Below are 8,544 nucleotides of genomic sequence, written 5' to 3'. Positions count from 1 at the left end.
CAGTGAAGGGGAAAGGCTGTGAGCTGTTTCCATTTGCAGATGTTCTGTGCAGTGGCAGAGGACTCTCAGCTGGGCTGTCAGGGTGACTCAGTGATAGTAGCTGTAGGGCAGGCAGCGCTAGTTAGCTTGGAAACCCCTCCCCTACATCTGCACATGATGCATGGTGGGTTATTGAAGTTACAGAGAGATCTGATGTTCACAGTGAGATCGGAGTGTTAAAACCCCAATGCCCGGCATCAGGATTTCTCAAGGGCCTCCATTTCTAGAGGTGCTGTGTGCTCTGGGCCTGATCCTGCCAGGGGCTGAGTGAGAAGAGACCCCACAGAATATCAGTGACTAGTTCCAAAATTGTCTTAGGTTTATTTTCTCATGGAAATTTAACCAGAAAATACATTTTCAAAGGTTTTATTCTGTGGCTCGATTGTGAATGCAGGAATTCAGAGCTCTGTAACTCTGTGGTAACTGGTCCGACAGGGCATATTTCTGTTTCCTGACTGGCTGAGGACTCCAGCATTTCTATGCTGTAGTTACCCATCAGAGTTACAAGGCTACTGGCATCTCTTCCCCCTCTCTGATCTGTGAATGCTAGATGTCAGGCCTCGTAGCCTTCCATGGAATCCTGTGATCCTCCCACCCTCAGGCTGGGCCCTGGGCTATGCACACTGTGGGATGACTGGGCTTGCCGAGCAGGTCTGAGTGCGTTCGGCACCTGTGGTTCTTCCCTCTGGGCGTCTGTGACTAGTGGTGAGATGAGTGACCAGCCAGCCTTCTGGAACCAAAATGTAATTTAATCTGAACAGAAAGAATAAAGTCTAACATGGGAGAATAAGAGGGTTTTTATACAGAAGTCTGTACACATCTCTGACCCCAAGCCCTCCTCCTCTGATACGGATTCAGAGAGGCCGAGGGCCTTCAGACTTCCCCAGCAGTGTCTGTGCCTGTCAGTCTGAAGAGCTTCTCAGCAACAGCTGCCTCAGCTCTGCACAGACTTGCAGACCTGGCAAAACAAGCTGTGTAACGTGGCTGGAGCCCGGGAATAGGCTCTTCCCAGCTAGTAGCTCTGGTTGGGTCTCTCCACCTCTCGGAAGTGCTGACTGAGAGATGGCTTTTCTTGACCCATCAGTTCCCTTCCTTCTTCTTTTCCAGCAGCCCTCTATTAAAGTGAGAAGAGCCACACTGGTGTAACCAAATATAGCCATAATCCCAAGAACTGGGTTTAACACACACATTCATACACTTTCATTATGGCAGCTCAGCTCCATATCTGTCACAATGCTGTTCCCGGGTGCTACATATTTTATGAATACAGGACAGAGACAGTAAGAGAGAGAGAGAGAGAGAGAGAGAGAGAGAGAAAGAACAATAGACGACTTTCCTGTGGGAAATGAAGTTCCATTTCCATGAATACCCATGCATTTGACTTTGAAATCAACTTCCTGAAAACCGTCATCATGCCTAAATAACAGGAGCTGGGAAGTTTTTTTTTCTCCTGCTGACGATAGCTCATCTCAATTGATTGGACTCTTCCAGTTGGTATGCATACTTTCACCTTTTCATGTTCTCTGTATGTATCAATATCTCCTGTCTGTGTGTTCCATTCTATGCATCCGAAGAAGCGGGCTGTAGCCCACGAAAGCTTGTGCTGAAATAAATTTGTTAGTCTCTAAAGTGACACAAGTACTCCTGTTCTTTTTATGTACTAGAGCGTGAGAGCTCAGGGAATGAAGATTTTCTACACTGACCCGAGTAGCTGTTATCACTCCGGATACAGGCTACAGACTGACAGAACAGAACCTGAGGAGAACCAGTCAGCTATTAACCCAGGGAAAGAGGAGCTACTAAACTTTTGTTTGCTGACAAGTGACTGAATGAGGGCTGAGATGCTGGGATCTTTTCAGATTCTGAAGAAATCCCGACGACAGAAGCTACATTTTCAATCCCACTGTAACCTGAGAAATCATCTCTGAAAACAGATCAGAGGGGAAATAATAGGTTGACATGTGTACTAAGGTACAGATGTGTAAATGTTATGCCGAAACATTTAATTGTAGTAACAAATATTACAAACTATGCATGACATGCATTTATATTGAAAACCAGCAGCAGAGTTGTTAGAATCTCTACAAAAAGGAGCAGTGGCAATTTTGCTGCTTAATTGCTTTGGTTTTCGAAAGTGTTTCAGAAGTGCTCCACATACTGTGTGCAATGGGTTTGTGCTATTAACTCTTCATTCAGTGAACAGTTGTATGATACTGTCTCCTGGCAACTGTCCAGAAGCTGTTTGTGACACTTACATTCAGGGTCATGCACACAATCCCTCTACAATACCTGTGCAAGACTTTCCAAAAAGTCAGGAGAGACGAGAGCTGCTGGTCTGTGTTTCAGCAAAGAGTAAAGTTGAGGTCTGGGAAAGGGGAGTGTAATAGTGGTTGCATGTAATTTATGCCCATTGTCTCTTACACGAACATGGCTGAAGTAACTTGCATGCTGAAGTGGATATTAATGAAAACCTATTGTTTGCACTATTCACCCATTTGTGTCTCTCCTCCAACCTACTGAAGTAACTGTATTGCCTTGTAACTTTCCAAGTATCCACAGACCCTAACATGGGCAGAGGATGCAGATGCTGTGATGAGGTAGAGAAACCTGTAGGATGATCAAATTCTTCGGATTCATTCAACATTAGCCAGGCAAAGCACTTCAGCTTCTGCTGCAGGGATTCTTGGGGGTCAGAGTGTATCACCAGGAGCATTTGGTAAGGGAAAGTTAATAGAGACTGTTTCTGATCAAATTTACACGTGTAAATCTGGAGTGATGTAGCTGAAGTCACTGTTATTGGGTTCAGAACATAACATAAGAACATAAGAACAGCCGTACCGTACTTAAGTTGGCAGTGTTTGTGCTCCTTTCTATTTGCCTCACTAGGATTTGACTTCCACTTTTTAAAGGAAGTCTTTTTATCTCTCACTGCTTCTTTTACATGGTTGTTAAGCCACGGTGGCTCTTTTTTAGTTCTTTTACTGTTTTTCTTAATTTGGGGTATACATTGAAGTTGGGCCTCTATTATGGTGTCTTTAAAAAGGGCCCATGCAACTTGCAGGGATTTCACTTTAGTCACTGTACCTTTTAACTTTTGTCTAACTAACCCCCTCATTTTTGTATAGTTCCCCCTTTTGAAATTAAATGTCACAGTGTTGGGCAGTTGAGGTGTTCTTCCCACCACAGGGATGTTGAATGCTATTGTATTATGGTCACCATTTCCAAGCAGTCCTGCTATAGTTACCTCTTGGACCAGCTCCTGCGCTCCACTCAGGATTAAATCTAGAGTTCCCTCTCCCCTTGTGGGTTCCCGTACCAGCTGCTCCATGAAGCAGTCATTTAAAGGATCGAGAAATGTTATCTCTGCATTTCGTCCTGAAGTGAAATGTTCCCAGTCAATATGGGGATATTTGAAATCCCCCACTATTGGGTTCTTTATTTTGATAGCCTCTCTTATTTCCCTGAGGATTTCATCATCACTATTACTGTCCTGATCAGGTGGTCGATAATAGATCCCTAATGTTATATTTTTACTAGAGCATGAAATTTCTATCCATAGAGATTCTATGGAACATGTGGATTCGCTTAAGATTTTTACTTCATTTGAATCTACACTTTCTTTCACATATAGTGCCACTCCTCCCCCGGCACGACCTGTTCTGTCCTTCCGATATATTTTGTACCCCGGAATGATTGTGTCCCATTGATTGCTCTCAGTCCACCAGGTTTCTGTGATGCCTATTATATCAATATCCTCCTTTATCACAAGGCACTCTAGTTCACCCATCTTATTATTTAGACTTCTGGCATTTGTGTACAAGCACTTTAAAAACTTGTCCCTGTTTATTAGCCTGCCTTTTTCTGATGTGCCAGATTCTTTTTTATGTGACTGTTTATCATCTGATCCGGCCCTTACATTATACTCTTCAGTCCTCTGCTCCTGACTATAACCTGGAGTTTCTCTATCATCAGACTCTCCCCTAAGAAAAGTCTGTGTCCGATCCACACGCTCCTCTGCAGCAGTCGGCTTTCCCCCATCTCCTAGTTTAAAAACTGCTCTACAACCTTTTTAATGTTTAGTGCCAGCAGTCTGGTTCCACTTTGGTTTAGGTGGAGCCCATCTCTCCTGTATAGGCTCCTCCCATCCCAGAAGTTTCCCCAGTTCCTAATGAACGTGAACCCCTCCTCTCTACACCATCGTCTCATCCACGCATTGAGACTCTGAAACTCTGCCTGCCTACCTGGCCCTGCGCGTGGAACTGGGAGCATTTCTGAGAATGCCACCATAGAGGTCCTGGATTTCAGTCTCTTCCCTAGCAGCCTAAATTTGGCTTCCAGGACATCTCTCCTACCCTTCCCTATGTCATTGGTACCTACATGTACCACGACCACCGTCTCCTCCCCAGCACTACACATAAGTCTGTCTAGATGCCTCGAGAGATCCGCAACCTTTGCACCAGGCAGGCAAGTCACCATACGGTTCTCCTGGTCATCACAAACCCAGCTATCTACGTTTCTAATAATTGAATCTCCCATTACTAACACCTGCCTTTTCCTAGAAACTGGAGTTCCCTCCCCCGGAGAGGCAACCTCAGTGCGAGAGGCAACCCCAGCACCATCTGGAAGGAAGGTCCCAACTACGGGAAGGTTTCCCTCTGCTCCCATTGACTGCTCTAATTCCCTGGGCCGTTCTTCCTCCTCAACAGCACAGGAGCTGTCTAAGCGGAGGTGGGACAATTCTACAGTGTCCCGGAAAGCCTCATCAACATACCTCTCTGCCTCTCTTAGCTCCTCCAGTTCCGCCACCCTGGCCTCCAAAGTCCGTACATGGTCTCTGAGGGCCAGGAGCTCCTTGCACCGACTGCACACATACGCCACCCGCCCACAGGGCAGGTAATCATACATGCAACACTCGGCGCAATAAACTGGATAGCCCCCACTCTGCTGCTGGGCTTCTGCCTGCATTGTCTCCTAGTTAATGGAAGGGTGGTTTACAGAAAGGGGTTTTGAAATGTGGTTCGGTTTATAGGTTTTACGGGGACTACAGGGAAGGGGTTAGGGCTGGAGGGGACTCCCACTCCCTTCCCACTCCCCTTCTAAACTCCCTTGCAAAACTCCCTGTTAGCAGCCCCTGTTCGCAAAGCTCCCTGGTCGCTTGTGCGCGGCTTTATAACCTGGCCCAAGAATTTACCCCATGTACTACAAAGAGGTAGTGGCATAATTTGCATTCTCAGGGGTGGAGAAATTATGTATATATTATATATAAAATGAGGCTATGGAAAATGTTTATAAATATCTTCAATGCAGGACAGATAAATACAATAACTGTTTTCACCATGAATATTCCGTGTGTTAACACACATGTTCTGATACAATGGGCCACACTCAGAAGTGGAGGTCTGGAAAGGGTTTCTTTTGGAAGGTTACAATTGTAAAAATCACACAGTGCTCAAGTAGGAATGCAAAAGCACAAGACATCAATAGGGACAAGAGCTTAGCAGGATTCAAGAAGGGACTGGATATTTATATGGGTAACCAGAAAATCCAATTACAGTAGTGAGGAATGTTTAAAACAGGTTTCAGATAGGCTCTAAACCTCTTTGATTTACAAAATATTTTAACTAGAGGGAGTCAGGGGGAAATTTTCCATGGGAACAGGTTATCTCATAGCTGCCTATTGCGGAGCTTCTTCCACCTTCCTCTGAAGCATGTGAACCTGGCTATGGGCTAGATGGACTACATGTCTGATCCACTGTGATTTTGCTGATCTTTCTTGAGCTCTTTGCTGTCTTTAAATATCCACTGGGAGCAGAAAGATGTCTTGTTAAATATCATCTAGTTTCCTATTTTTTTTCCTTTTAGGAAGGAAAGTTCAAAACTCCTTGGACCTGCCTAATACATTATGTTAACTGTCAATGACACCAAACTCCAATCTGCAGTGTTCCTTCTCACTGGGATACCTGGGCTGGAAGACGTCCATCTCTGGATCTCTATCCTCTTTTGCTTAATGTATGTTATTTCGATAGTAGGAAATTCAGTCATTCTGTTCATTGTAAAAACAGATGCAAGCCTCCATGAGCCCATGTACATTTTCCTTTCCATGTTGGCCATCACAGACCTCGGCTTATCGATAGCCACCATGCCAACGATACTGGGCATATACTTGTTTAACTCTAGGGAGATCAGCCTCAATGCCTGTTTTGCTCAGCTCTTCTTTATCCACTCACTTGAATGCATTGAATCCTCTGTGCTCTTACTGATGGCCTTTGATCGCTTCTTCGCAATCCATGACCCACTGAGATATGCTTCCATCTTAACTCTGCCAAGAATAGCCAAGATGGGGTTGGTGTTTGTGCTCAGAGGTGTAGCTGTAGTATTCCCGCTCCCCATACTCCTGAAACGGTTCCGATACTGTCGAGCCAATGTCCTCTCCCATTCCTACTGCCTGCACCAGGACATCATGAGGATGGCTTGTTCGGATATCAGAGTCAATAGCATCTATGGCTTGTTTGCTAAACTCTTAACAATGGGGTTGGACTCACTGCTCATCTTCCTCTCTTACATGATTATCTTCAAAACAGTGCTGAGCATTGTGTCCCACACGGAGTGCCTCAGGGCTCTGAACACCTGCGTCTCCCACCTCTGCGCCGTTCTGCTCTTCTATACACCACAGATCGGCCTGTCTGTGATACACAGATTTGGAAAAGGATCTTCTCCTTTGTTTCAGATTCTTCTGGGTTACATGTCTCTGCTGGTCCCGCCCCTGATGAACCCAATTGTGTACAGCGTGAAAAGCAAATACCTTCGTGCAAGGATAATCAAAGTATTCGTCAAGTGAAGAGTATGCTTATCACCCATTTCCATCGCTGTTGACATGAGAGATGAACAACACCTGCTTTGGCCACATATTCTATTCCGGACCTTTACATCTCAGATGACATCAGCTACAGATCTCCCCTCTGTAGAGAGAGGTTCCAATGGGGTGTAAGGCCTGGAGGAATGGGAAAGGGATGTCCCCACCCGCTAGTGAGGGAGTACAGTGCAGTCGGAGAAGGAGAACCAAGGCAGGCAGCAGCATTTACAAAGTGACTGTGTTCATGGAGAGCCAGGGAATCAGTGTGATGTTGGCTCATAAAGAGTCATATTGGAGACTTCTCCGACCTTAGAATTCCTGTTGATAGTCAATAAAGAGAAGGGATGTGGATGCTGTTTCCCATTACACCTGGCCTGTCACTGTCATGTCTCTGGCTAAACATCCATGGGGCAAGCAAAAAGCTTCAGAGGTGTTGTGCAGTTGCATTCCTGGCTCTTCCTGAGTGCTCTGGGTGCTTTGTTATCCATGGGGGCTGCACCAGCTGTGGACAGGGGCTATTCGAGGGGCACGGACACCCACTCTTCCCCCACGCCTTCAGCCAAGTGCTTGTGACTGAGTCATGTCAGAGTCGTGATTAACACCGGAGCCCCAGGAGAAGCCATTTAGGCAGCCCCTTCTCTCGTTGACGGCTCTGCACATCACACATGTACTGAGCCTACCCTCATCCAACTGTAATGCCCCCAAAGCAGAGCAGAGCTGCGTGTGTGAGTGAGGATCTGACACACATCAGTCCTGGCAATAGACTCAGGGCCAGAGTCCCTCCTTTTCCCCTGCATTTGTGCTACCCCAGGTGCTTGCAAAGGGGTGGAAATGGTTCTCAGCTCCCCGACAGAGGCACAGCTACCTACTATCCCAGCCCAGCACATTCAGTGTAGAGTGACTACTTTTTCAAAAGGCAAAAGCGGGACACATGCAGGAGCCCTGTTCCCCCTGAGACCTCGCCCCTCCCCTATTCTTCTGCCTTGAGATCCCATCCTCTGCTTCTCTCTTCCTCCCAAACCCCACCATGTGGCTCCTCTTTATCTGAGGCTCCACCCCCTCTCCAGGCCAGAAGCCAGCGCCAGGCTGTGGGATGAGCAGCCCAGGGAGGCAGAGCCACAGTGAGGAGCCCCGGATTGTCCACCTGCCCTGGTCAGAGGATGGGGGTCCAGAGAGAAGACCCCAACCTGCCATCCAGGACGTAAAACCCAAGGAAGGTGGAGAGTCTAGGGCTCCCCACAGTGGTCTGGGCTCCCCAGGACGCTCTTACCATGGACCAGCTCCAGCTGGAATGTAGGAGCAGGAGGAAGGGCCTAGTGGGAAGAGATGGGGCAGGGGTCGGGGCCTCAGTGGAAAAGGAGGATCAGGGGGTGCCACAAGCCTGAACCCACACTGACCCCATCAAGTAGAGCACTGGGGGGCTCCTGAGTAAAGGAGGAGGATGGGGCTGGGGGTTAAGAGACCTTATGTTTTGGAGAAGGCCAAATTTATGCGAGCACACAAAGGGGCTCTTGTTTTAAGTAATCCAGGCTGAGAGTAAGTCATTGCAAGGAGCTTAGAGGGAAGGGCAGGGTGCCTGCAGGGCCAGTTCAGACCCCAAGGGGGCACTCTGGGGTGGCCCCCATCCACAGGAAGTTGGCCAGAGTGAGCTG

General features: G+C 47.1%; 1 pseudogene; it reads left to right on the top strand.

Annotated features, from left to right (window-relative positions):
- Positions 1-2,631: 2,631 nt before the first annotated feature.
- On the top strand, positions 2,632-6,877 carry LOC120389354 (annotated as a pseudogene).
- The last annotated feature ends 1,667 nt before the right edge of the window (positions 6,878-8,544 follow it).

The sequence above is a fragment of the Mauremys reevesii genome, linkage group 1 (assembly GCF_016161935.1).
Source record: "Mauremys reevesii isolate NIE-2019 linkage group 1, ASM1616193v1, whole genome shotgun sequence".
Lineage (NCBI taxonomy): Eukaryota > Metazoa > Chordata > Testudines > Geoemydidae > Mauremys > Mauremys reevesii.
Note: the sequence above shows the minus strand (reverse complement) of the source record. Positions and strands in the feature narration are given on the sequence as shown.